Source organism: Halichoeres trimaculatus, unplaced genomic scaffold (assembly GCF_033239565.1).
Source record: "Halichoeres trimaculatus isolate MK-OKI-2021-1 unplaced genomic scaffold, fHalTri1.1 fHalTri1_scaffold_11, whole genome shotgun sequence".
NCBI lineage: Eukaryota > Metazoa > Chordata > Actinopteri > Labriformes > Labridae > Halichoeres > Halichoeres trimaculatus.
In genome coordinates, this window is record NW_027437189.1 from 13,866,682 (window position 1) to 13,880,132 (window position 13,451).

Here is a 13,451-nt window from a genome sequence, read left to right on the forward strand (position 1 = left end):
GTGTCTGACATGCAAATCAATGTTTTGTCCATGTCTTTCCTTTTTTTTCGTTCATGGTTACATGGGTTTAACTATTCAAAGGGTCATCTATAATCTTGTTCTCCTTTTCACCTCTGTACTGTACATGGAAAAAAAAACAGAAGCTTAACATAGGGTATTTTATCATTTAAGGTTTTCAATGTTTACTCCATTGAGGCACTTACAACCATCATTACTCAGCTGCTGTATTTTTTAAAGAGTGGTCATTTCCTTGAAACCACGTCTGTCAATGAACAACATTATTTATATTACATAGGTTTAAGATACTTCATTGGGAAACATCTGTGTCCTTTTAACTGGGTGTTCGTGTTCTCACTTTTTTCACAGCAGTTATTTATGTTAGCAAGTCTTCCCTAATTAAACTTCTTTTCATCTGTTTGTCATTGTTGGTCTATCAACGGATAGCTAACGAGGGTGTCCAAATAACACAGCCACTGAATGACTGTAATTGTGCTATGAAATCTGCAACACTGCTGTTGTAAACTGCATTGATCACATCATATACTACAACATGTTAATTTATCTATCAATAAGAGCAATTAAATAAACTTATGAGTAAACCAGCATTTGTTTATGTTTTGTTCTGTTTGGTTGTTTGTCTTTATGAGCAAAATTGTCTTCTTCACACTAAATCAATAGCACACTTTTGCTAATGAAGCTGGATTAAAATCTTATCCATCTCTTCTTGTGAAATGATTGTGGTTTGAAAAAGGTTAGGGCTGGTGTGATTTTTGGAAGCAATTAACAATAGAGCTTTTATAGTTATTTCATCTACAAAAATAAATCAAATTGTCAAAATCATTTGATAAGGCTGAGGACCTGCAGTCTCACGTGTTCAGTCAGTCAGCTCAGTAAACATACTGATCGAGAGCTCCTACACGAGTCACTGACTGACTGACTGACTTGGAAGGAGAGAGGGGCTCCTGTTCAGTTTGTTTACTCAATGAACTGGTGCAGTCTCACACTTTCATTTTAAGTTATTTACTGAATGACTGAGAACTGAGGATAAGCATTTAGAAACCATCATTTTGGTGCTGATAATCTCATTCTAAATGATGAATTATGATCAGTCATTTATGGTAGTGAGACTTCAGGGGATCACTTAAAACTCCTTAAACAGGCTTTAAACCTTGAGTATTCAGTGGGGGTCAGCAGGTAGTGAGACAAAAATCCAAAACCTGTGAAGTAATCAATGCCCTTTCTGGCACAATATCTGAAATTGAGCTGGTAACCAAGGTGAGACTGAACTAGACCTTTGTTTTACTTTAGTCAAATAATAGAATAAACACAGAACTTGATATATTTTTCTTTTTGAACTTTTATTCTTATTGTTGAGATTCAACATGTTGCCCTGAACTGCACTCATGATACTGAGAAGTATTCTATAATAGAGTGTAGTGTAAGCAGTGGAAAATAATAAGGAAAAGGAAACTTGCAATAATGTCATAAAAGTTCAAAATTTCAGGTTTTCAAGTGTATGGGTACAAAACAGTTGCACGAAAAAGTATTTGAACCCCTTGGAACTGTATGGGTTTCTACATAAAACAAATACGAAATAAATCAATTTCTAATTTTGCCTCATGCATAGACCAAAGCTGCACTGCTTTTTATTTGAAGGTGTTGTTGTTGTTGTTGTTGTTGTTGTTGTTGTTGTTGTTGTTGTTGTTGTTGTTGTTTGTTTGTTTGTTTTTTAATTCACATACAAAATGATGCAATGGGTAAATCAATACTTGTGCATGACTAAGTTGTCAAAAGCAGGTCAGTGGATGTAGGTGATGTTCAGCAACATATTGACTTCAATGCACACAAGGAAAGGTCAGTACTTTAGTCCAAAAATATTGAATTACATTGTTTTAAATTTGAAATCAACAAATAACTGATATAATAATCATATTATGTGCCATTGTAGTAACCCAAAACTAAAAACCCTGTTGGCTGTTAGTGGTACTACCTTCAACCAAAAAAAGTAAGTTATCTTTATGAACATAAAGGCAGGATTGACCAGATACTACGACACCACTAAGGTGTTTTTCCAACGTTTCAACTTCACTTGAAGAGACACAAAAAATGTGCATAAAGCAGCTGGATTCTCATGAACACAAGATCATAGGAGAACCATGTGTTCCCGCAGGAATCCCACCCATGACAATGTACCTGCATGGTGATTAACTAGCATGTTAAACTCACCTGGCCCTCCCAAAACTTCAGCACCTTCAGTCCATGCCTTCTCCCTTCTGTTGGTGTCCTTATCAAAAGAATATGTTGCGTCATATAGGGATATGAAGTTTTTCACCTCCAAGATTAACTTTCCTTGTCCAAAAGCTTGGATTTCATCTGTATATGACCTGCTGATATCTTCTGACCATGTGCCAGAGACCTGGTTTGGATAAACAAGCATAAGATTTACGATCAGGAGCCGGAACGTGGTGTTTTATTTCGAAATTGCCAGATAATCTGATTGTTTTTATCTCTAATTTCCTGTTTGGTACAATCTGCTGTGCAGAGATTGACACATTTCTGCAGTGCATTTCTCCGCCAAAATAGACTTGCAGCGAAACAGCCACGCTCAGCCGTTTGTGATCATGGTGTTGGCAGACCGCGGCGCGTGCTCTGTGGACGCAATGATTGATAAGAGTGGTTTCCAAGTATGGAGTAGTGGGCAGCGCTTTATGTGTGAATTGAGGGTAACGGATGTCCAGTGGGAGGGAGTTCCAGACATGGGGTTCAGAGTGACTGGAGGCTTTGGACCCCTCTAAACAAAACCCACTAGGATCTTATTTCAAACATGAATCAAAATCTCTGTTTTTTACGTGGTGCAGTTCATTTTTGAGTGAAAAGCTAATTTAATATTCATGCAATTCATCCTTTTTGAGTTTACAGTTTATACTTACAGGGATCTATGAGACTGACTGTGTTGTGCATTTTGAAGCATGTTTGCTAATCTAACAAGGAGGACAGAATATTAAAACTCTTACAGTGATACAGTACATTAAAACAACACCCAGTACAGTCTCAGTTTATGTTGGGTGAGTGTTGATGTTGGGTACAATCTTTTTGGCCACTGAGGCATTGAAAAGCAACCACTAACTTACTATGTCACACACACACACACGCACACACACACACACACACACACACACACACACACACACACACACACACACACACACACACACACACGAGGTAACATGGTTGAGTTATGTAAAATGGTTAGTCATTAGAATAGTGCCAGGTGATGGTTTCTATTTCTCATACCTGGGGTGCTGTCATGTCATGTGCCTCCCTCACAAACCTAAACTGAAGTTTACAACTTTGTGACATAGCAGGCTGTATGAATAAATCAGATGTCCAACTTTTAATTTGACTTTTCTGCAGTCGTCAGTTGACAATACAAAGTAAGAGAGAGAGGAAAAAAAGAGGCCAAACCAGAAATGTAAATTAAGGAATGGAAAAAAATAGGTGTACCCTTTAAAGTCAACAGAGATTATCTGATAATGATTCAGTTAATCCCTTCTGTCAAGTTTTTCAAGGCTTTCATCAAAGCAAAGTGCGAGGCAGGTGTTCAGATCAAGGCAGATTATTCGCTAATTGAGGCTGCTAAAAGTACGCAAGTGTTCTAGTCCAACAACTTCAACCTACTTTTGGGTGTATTTGGGTCAGTTCTGAACATTGACACATCTACAAGTCTTTCGTCAACAGTGGGGAATAAAAGAGTTTCAGCTGTTTTAACAGAAAAACATTCAGCAACCCCCAGAAATGTCACTAATTCAGAAACTAATTCAGTGTCCACTAGAGGATGTCCCCAGAAGATTCTGGTCAAAAAAATAGTTTTGGAGGGATCATTTTCTACTCAGAAATGAATTCTTTTAAACTTGATCCAGCAAGTTAATACAATGGCATAGAGTTATTCATACATCTGCAGTCACAACTGAGTTGACTGACAGCTAACCTCATCTCCACCGGTCTTTTATAGGATTACTGAAAGTACAGTCTGCATTTTCAGTACTCCAATTAATTTAAGAATTCTTCAATCCGCAGCCTTAAAATATTTGCCTGTTTAAAAACAATCTTAACACAAATAGCATTGCAGTTCTTGGACTCTCATAACAAAGAAAGCACATAGCTAACAAACATTTAGTAATTGATACTTGCAAATCAGAAGGGCAGGGTGTGAAGGGACTTACCCCCAGCTTAAATCACTGCTTATCATAGATGATGATGCTTTGAGAAATGCATACCTGTATTTATTATCCCTTACCCCTCAGTGGTTGCCACACCCTGTAAGCTATCTACCAGTATTAAAACTTCACCCTGAGCCATACATCCACTCACTAGGGAGAAGGATAGTAATTGCCTCTTTCTACATTACTACCGTGAGTATTCATTTTCCTATGACTTTACTTGATTAAATATTTCTCTTACTTGGCTTTTTTTTAGTTTCAAATACTTAATCTCTTGAACTGGCAATTACTGATTACCATAAGGAGAAAGGAAGTTGTACAATGAGGTTTTTTTACTGGCTCTTTCTTATGATTTAGTCCTCACTGATGTCATTCAATATACTGCAGTGGTTATTGTGCAAACTCTTTATAAGTATTCCAAAACATACTTTACTGTACATACTGTAAGCATTTTTAGAAGGCATTGCTGAAGGACAATGGCAATCCATGATTGAAATTTGTGAATCCTGGGTATTTGTTTGGCATATTGCCGAAGTCATCCACCTTAAAAAAAATTACTTTCATCAAAAAGTGACCTAGTGCCTCTTACCAGCATGTCATTCACCAGTCTTTTGGCATATCTTCTCTAGTATAAAAACATTTAAGTCTGAAAAATATTAACCTTAGTTTTATCTGAACTTTGGTATTAAAGGGGGAAAAAAATTCAACACAATACTGACTGACAGCACATAGCTGTTAATTTTTCAAAAGTGAATCAATATGTCTTTTTAACATTTACATAACGTGAAAAGCAATGCAACACAAAGAAAAAGGTGAATTGACTGTCAGTTTGGAGATTTGTTGACAGCTACAGCCACAGTAATGTAAGGCTCCTGCAATACAGGTCAAATAATATATATTTCATTTAATGAAAAAGTATGATGTGGTGATATGTATTTTTTTTGCAAGAATTGAAAAGTTTTTGTCCAGGATAGAGATGTTGTGTAAAAATGTTGCAAAAGGGTAGAGGCAGAGGAACAAGGAAGAAAGAAGCAAAGAATGGGAAAGGAAAAAAGAATTAACGATGAGCACAAAAGAACTGACAAAAATATACATGATTACAAGTCACAACTCTTGTGTGTATCTAAGCGAGGAGTTTTTTGTTCCCAACCCTATTCTAAATGAATGCCTTTTATTTAGTCAAGGGATAATCTTTTACGTTTTCTTGATGCAACTGACTTGGAACACACAAGGAATTTAAGTTGCAGTTGAATACATGCTGACATTTTACTGGATGAAATGTCCCATTAATAAAAAAAAAACGTCTTTATAGCAATAGTTTGAACATTTTTTGGATAACTGTTTTTCTATATTAATAAATGTCTTAACATATTTTTTTTCCTATTTCTTGATACCTTTATAGTAACAAGATGTGGAAGCTCACTCTGACTACAGGTAGGCATGAAATGTTCACTTCAGCTGAATGTATTTGTGAGTAATTTCTGATTAGAGCACTCGTCTCTTTCTCTGCGAGAAAAATATTTTATTTACTTAGTATGTTTTAGTGGTTGTGTTTGTTGTGGAAATCTGTTGTGGAAGCTGTGAGTCACAAAACTGGAATAATGAATCAATTTTTCTGTCTGGTTCAATATAAAGGTCCCGTATTATGCTCCTTTTCTGCAGTTTCATATGGATCATTGATGTCTTCATGAAATGGTAGTAGCATGTTTTGGTCCAAAAAGCTAATAAACAAGCACAGCAGCATTGTTTCCAGGCTCTCATGGCCTGTCTGTTCAGACCGGTCTGATTTAGTGGGCGTGACCTTTGTATATAAATGAACCACCACTCATTATCGTCACACAACAGCGAAGCTCATTTACTGTAACATTACAGGCTAAAACAACAGGCTAACCGCAGTTAAAGTTAGCATCCTGAAGGTAACACAGAGACAGGGGGGAAACTGAGGAAAAGCTCTTACATCTGCTTCACAGCACACAGCATTTAAAATACTCACATTTCCAGGGTCCAAGGTTTGTTGGCGGATGATTGGTAATGCGCCTGGGTTCAGGACTAGTCTATTCGCTAGCCTTCTGTTGTACTGTCCAAAGCTGGAAAAGCAGTCAGCTGTGAAGTGACTAGCACACACATGCACAGTTTTACTGAGTGTAGCTGGCACATTTCTTGATAAATGAACTTTAGCCACTTAGTCTTGTCTTCTTCCAAGATGGGAAGCTCGTGCATGGAAATATGTGGCTGTTTACAGCCAAAAACAAAGCAGTGATGGCAGTGATAGCTGCTGGAGAGATGGGAGGGGAGTGGGCAGGAAGGGGGTTCGGGGGTATCTGCTCCAGTGGACCAATCAGGGCAGACTTGCTCCTGATTGCTCAAAAAAGGGAAGGTTTTGTCATTAAATATCACATTCAGTGGGCTGGGAGGAAAGCTGACGACCCACAAATTTAACTAAAAGACTTAATAAAGTGATTTTTGCACATTTATGGGACCTTTAAGTGGACTCATTCTTAAAGCTTTTTGAAATAGCTATACACAAAAATGCATGTCTCTTGCTACAGGTCTTTGTCTGGTCTTTGCCAGCTTGGGTGAGTTTATTGTCCACACTCATCATAATGGCAGTGTTACTAGCATTTCTTCATGTTGATTTACAAGGGTGATTAGGGCTGATATCTTTAGAAACTTTCCTGATCTGATTTTCTGTTTGTGTCTTAGTTTCTTCACAGAGGCTGATGTGTTACTATGACAGAATGGCCGAAAAAAGACCTGCTCATGGGCAGTTCAGTATTTCAAACATTGATCCAAACCTGTGTACCCATCTTGTTTATGCCTTTGCTAACATAAATAAGAATAAGATAGTTCCTGCCAATGTAGAAGATGTTCAGCAATATATCAACTTCAATGCACTCAAGGAAAGGTCAGTACCTAAGTCCAAAAGTATAATGTAAATTATGTTGTTTTGTATGTTTTGCACATAAATGAATATGTAAATAATTCCTTTCTATGCTTCTGTAGTAACCCACAGCTGAAAACCATGTTGGCTGTTGGTGGCTTGAACGTTAGGACACAAAAGTAAGTAATCTTCAAGAGCAGGCACTGGGGCACAACTGGTATTACTTAACTAACAAACTTCTGCATCACAAACAACCTTAACAACCATAATGATGAAGAGTGAAAATCTTGAAGCTGGCATTATGTTTTGGACCACTTGTCATTATGTATTTTCACTGGTGTTGTAGTCAAGTCAACATAGCTTAGGATCAAGTCCTTTTCACCTGAGTTCAGGTTCAGGTCAAGTCCTTGGCCCAAGTCCCAAAGGAGGACACAGGAAACTCGCATACTAGTACTTTAAGTATATAACTTTTATTTGATAAAATATTGTGGTTAATAGAGCCAAGGCTGAGTTCAGACAAACAAATACTGCCATCTATCAGTGGCTGTGTAAACCTGGAGTATCTGTGTTGGATAATTTAGATGTGTAAAAAAAACACATTCACTTAATTCACATTAGTGAATGTTGACCTAAATTTTACAGTGTGACAGTTTAGTTATTGACTCTTCACTCTTCTTATTTGAATTCAACATATCAAAACTTCACCAAACATTGTGAAACCATGGTTTATCTTGTTTATATGATGGGATGTCATTTCTGCCTCATTATCACACATTCGGAATTGTCCTCCGAGTATGCCGGGTCCTTATGCAGCTAGAGCTTGAGTCTGAGTCCAAGTCTGGGCCACCAGCGCACAAGTCTGAGTTGAGTCACAAGTCTGGCACATCTGGACTCAAGTCCAGGTCCGGAAATCAAGTATTATAACACTGTTACTTACATCACTGTTTCTCAAATTTTTTTAAACCAAGGACCACTTATCTCCCCAGAAAATTTTGCCAACCACCAGGCTTAATAGCCCCTGAACAACACCCCAGAGAACAAACTGATATACCAAAAACTCAAATCATACATGTCACAACTTGCTTGGGCTGCAAATAAATATTATTTTGATAATTGATCAATCTTCCAATTTTTTTTTAAATAAAATCATACATCTTATTTCTTCAATTTCCTTTAGTCAGAACTAGTATTTTTTTTTCTAGTACAGGATAACAGTGCCTCACTACTTACATATACCAATGTCATCACTCAGACCTTCTTCTAAAGACTTAAAAAAATATATATTTTTATCATGAATTGGGCTACACGTATTGCTACGCTTAAGTTAAATGACTTAAAAAAAACAAACATTGAAATGGCAGTTACTGAGCTTTCTCTAATGTCATCAAATGTGTTGGACTAATAACAGTGAGAGGCTGTTAGCCTGTCAGTCATCCCTGATACCTAGGCCAGGCATCTGTGTGAGAGAGCATGCACGTGATTGGTTGATGGGCAAAGGAGGCAGGTGTGTTTGTGTGTGTGTGCATGTAGCAAGCCAAAGAGAAAAACGGTATAATGAGAGTTTCCGAAGCTCACTACTGCACCGCCACCGTAAGTTTCATGAACTTCTTTTACGTGTGAAATGGGAAGATCAGTAAACGCTAGGACAAGACAAGACAAGTTCTGAGACATACCAAACATTTTCCACTGAAGAAGTTTTAAGCCTGGCTGCTTTCTCTGCTGCTCAGTGGCTTCACTTCACTTCCACCCTTCTACGCTCATGTTTATATGGGACGTCAACAGCTCCACTGCTCAGGGAAGAATGTAAAAACTGCTTGACTCAATGCATCAATAATGAAATTCATGGTCAGCGTTTTTATGACTCAATTTTTGTTAATTTTATCAATTTGTGTAGCAGCTCAACAACCCCCTCCGCCCTTTTTTTCCAATGTTCCATAAAAAACACACAATTTCCTCACAGTCGTTGCATACCACCAGGGGGCGCTAGACCACAATTTGAAAACATTGACTTACATTGTTATTTATCATCATGGATGGAATCATGGTTTCTAAACCATTACATCCATTCTCATAATTTGCTCACAAAAACAAATGACCTCATGCTTTGAGCGCCTTGTTGTGTTTATGAAACAAACTAATAAAACTTGGGTCTTGGGGTAATCTTACCTGGAACAAATCTATTACTTTTAATTTGTTCCAGATTCAATTTAATGGTTAAAACAAAAGAAAACAGAGTAGAATTCATTGATTCTGCTGTCAAATTACTGAGAACAATGAAGTTTGATGGCCTAAACCTTGACTGGAGGTACCCTGGAGGGGCTGGGAGCCAACCGCAGGACAAACGGAGATTCACAGAGCTGTGCAAGGTCAGCTGCATGTAGAAAAATTACTGTCATGTTTGAAAATAATCAGTTTGTTTTTGTTTCAGACAAACTATGTGTCTGTTTTATAGGAACTCAGAAATGCATTTGAGGCTGACGGAATAGCAAGAGGAGAGGACAGACTTATCCTGTCAGCGTCTGTCGCTGCTGAGAGAGCAATCATTGATGCCAGCTATGAAGTGGAACAGATTGCTGAGTAATAATATTTCAGAGTAACCACTGCCACATAGATAATCAATATCTGTTGTTATGGGTCAATGAAGATGATGTCTTCTGCATTTAATCAGGCACCTGGATTTCATTAATGTGTGGACGTTTGACTTCCACGGCCCCTGGGAAAATGTCACAGGGCATCACAGTCCCCTGTACACTGGACCACAAGACACTGGAGACAGTATCTACTCAAACGCTGTAAGCCCAGGGTTCATATTTTCCTGTGAAAATCTCTGTATTCAAAAAAGTTCTCGCATCCTCTTAGTTTGTTTTTTTGGGGTTGCCCCTTTTAAGGACTCTGCTATGAGCTACTGGAGAGATCAGGGAGCACCTGCAGAAAAACTGAACATGGGAATTGCATTCTATGGGCGTGCTTTCACACTTGCGTCTGACTCCACTGCTATGGGTGCACCAGCCAAAGGCCCTGCTGAGGAAGGCTGCTACACTGGTGAAGAAGGATTCTGGGCCTCTTATGAGGTATGACTGCATGCTATAAATATGAGGAATTGGTATCACCAGCATGAAATTAAGCTAAAAGTTATGACTGTAATTGGTGCAGCACTATTATGTGCACTGGCAGTTAGCATAAGTTAGTTCTCAATATGACATCTAACCCTCCCTTTCAGACTTGCCTTTATATTGAAGGGGTGACAACCCAGTACATTTCTAGGCAGAAAGTCCCATACGCCATAACAGAAAATCAGTGGATAGGCTTTGATGATAAAGCCAGCCTTAAAGCCAAGGTAAACATCATTATTATACTTATTGGTTACTCTGAAAATATCAGGCTGCTCATAAATCAGGTTTCGCCCATGTATTTCAAAAGTCCATTGACATATTTTACCTCTCATCCCATCAGGCCAATTACCTAATTGAGAAAGGGTATGGAGGGGCTTTTGTGTGGTCAGTAGACCTGGATGACTTTAAAGGAGAGTTCTGTAGGCAGGGGAAAAACCCTTTCATCAGACAACTGCATGATCTACTTGTACCAGGTAACCAAAATAAATAATATTTTTTTATGTTGCAAGGATTACAGTTCATCTAATTTACATGGGTCTTGATTTATTCAGCAAGACTTTATTTCAATGAGGCTTTGTTAATGCAGTAATGAACATAACTTGAAAATGTAAACGGAAAGAAAATTCCCTTTGACAAATTACTATTTTTCTGTCTTTAAGGTTTCCCACAATCTAGCACAACACACACATCTACAATCCCCTTAACTACAACCACAACTCTGCCAACTAAAACAGCTCCACCAACTACAAGAAAAACTCCTCCATCAACTACCGAAACTACAACCACAACTCCCTCTACTACAACCACAGATCTCCCAACAACTCCCCTAATGACAACCAAAACATCACAAACTACAACAACAGCTCCGCCAAGTACAACTCCCTCAACTACAACCACAATTCTTCCAACAACTCCCCCAACTACAACCAAAACCCCACAATCAATAACAACTCCCCCAACTACATCCACAACTGTCCTAACAATGACAACAACTCCTCCATCTACAACCGAAACAACACTGCCAACAAATTTCCTAACTACAACTGCTATTCTAGCAACGACAACAGCTCCCCCAACTACCACAACTACTACCACAGGTTTTCTAACAACACCTTTCCTTACTACAACTACAGCTCAGACAACTATTACATCCCATCTAACTACAGGCACAACTACTTTTGCTTCAACCAGAACTCTAACAACTCCTCCAACTCCTTCAACCAGAAATTCCCCAAAGAAAATGACAGTTCTACCAACTTTGACAACAACCCCCTCATCTACAACCACAAATCTCCAAACAACAACAATCAAAACTACAACAAGAACTCCAGCAACTACAACAGCTGCCCAGAGTAAAACTATTACACCAGCAACGAAGACTTCACCTAGTTCAACCACAACTCCCTTTACTACAACAACACAGCTTCCAACAAACCCCCTAATGACAACCAGAACTTCACAAACAGCGACAACAGCTCTGCCAAGTTCAAATCCCTTAACTACAACTAGAATTCTCCCAACAACTCTCCCAACTACAACCAAAGCTTCACAATCAATAACAACTCCCCTAACCTCATCCACAACTGCCCCAACAATGACAACAACTCCTCCATCTACAACCGAAACAACACTGCCAACAAATTTCCTAACTACAACTGCTATTCTAGAAACTACAATAGCTCCCCCAACAACAAATGCAATTTCTCCAAAAATGACAACAGTTTCGCTGACTGCAACTCCAATTCCCCCAACTACAGCTTTCCAAATTACAACCAAGCCTTCCTTATCTTCACCTACAACAACTACCCTTACTAAAAACAAAACCCCACAAACTACAAAAATGGCTTCCCAAACTACAACTACAACTCAATTTACAACAGCAGCTACCCCAACCACAAGCACAAGTCAAAAAACTTCAACCACATCCACCTCAACTACTACCACAGGTCTTCTAACAACACCTTTCCTTACTATAACTACAACTCAAGCAACTATAACATCTCATCAAACTACAGGCACAACTACCTTTACTTCAACCAGAACTCTGACAACTTCCCAAACTCCTTCAACCAGAAATGTCCCAACGAAGATAACATATCCACCAACTATGACAACACCCCCCTCAACTACAACCACAAATATACAAACACCATCTCTCCAAACTACAAACAGAACTCCAGCAACTACAACTACAGCTCCGCAAAGTAAAACCACAACTACCATAACTACAACCAGAACTGTCCCAACAACAACAAAACTACCTCCCACAAAAACTCCAACAGCTACTCTAACTACAACCACAATTCCTCCGACTACAAGTTCTGCCCCAATTACAACCATACATCCCTCAAAAACAACCAGAACTCCAACAACTCCCACAACTTTAACCAGAACAGACCAAACAACAACAAAGCTACCAACTGCGACAACTCCCCATACTACAACTACAAATCTCCACATAACAACTCCCTTGACTACAAGAACTCCAGCAACTACAGCAGCTTCCAAGAGTACAAGCATTACTCCAGCGACTACAGCTTCACCAAGTAAAACCACAACTCCCTCTACTACAACCCCAGATCTTCCAACAACTCCCCCAACTACATCCAAAACCCCACAATCAATAACAACTCCCCTAACTACATCCACAACCGCCCCAACAAGGAGAACAACTCCTCCATCTACAACTGAAACAACACTGCCAACAACTTTCCTAACTACAACTGCTATTCTAGAAACTACAATAGCTCCCCCAACTACAACTGAAACTTCCCCAACAATGGCAACAACTCCACAAACTACAACTCTACTACCCCCAACAACAGCTTTCCAAATTACTACGGAAACTCCCTTAACTATAACAACAGGTCTCCCTACAACAACTACCCTAACTAAATACACAACTCCACAAACTACAAAAATGGCTTCCACAACCACAATTCCTCCAACTACAACAGCTCTCCCAACTAAAACCACCACTCTCCCATTAACCACAGTAGCTGCTGAAATGACAACTGAAACTTCTTCAGCTTCAACTACATTTTACCTAACAACCACAAATCAAAAGAGGACACTAACTGCATCAACAACTACAGCAACAACAACTCCTCCAACCACAACTTCTACTCTTCCAACTTCAACAACCACAACTCCCTCACCTACGAACGGAATAACAACAACCACAACCACTTTAACCACCACTTCAACTATCCCAACTCCTTCAACCACCACAACTAC

The 13,451-nt window shown here is 38.8% G+C and overlaps 1 protein-coding gene across 1 annotated transcript in view; it reads right to left on the reverse strand.

The window, feature by feature from the left end:
* Positions 1-13,451, reverse strand: part of pm20d1.2 (peptidase M20 domain containing 1, tandem duplicate 2) — a 59,563-nt gene that overhangs the window by 26,568 nt on the left and 19,544 nt on the right. The window lies entirely within an intron of this gene.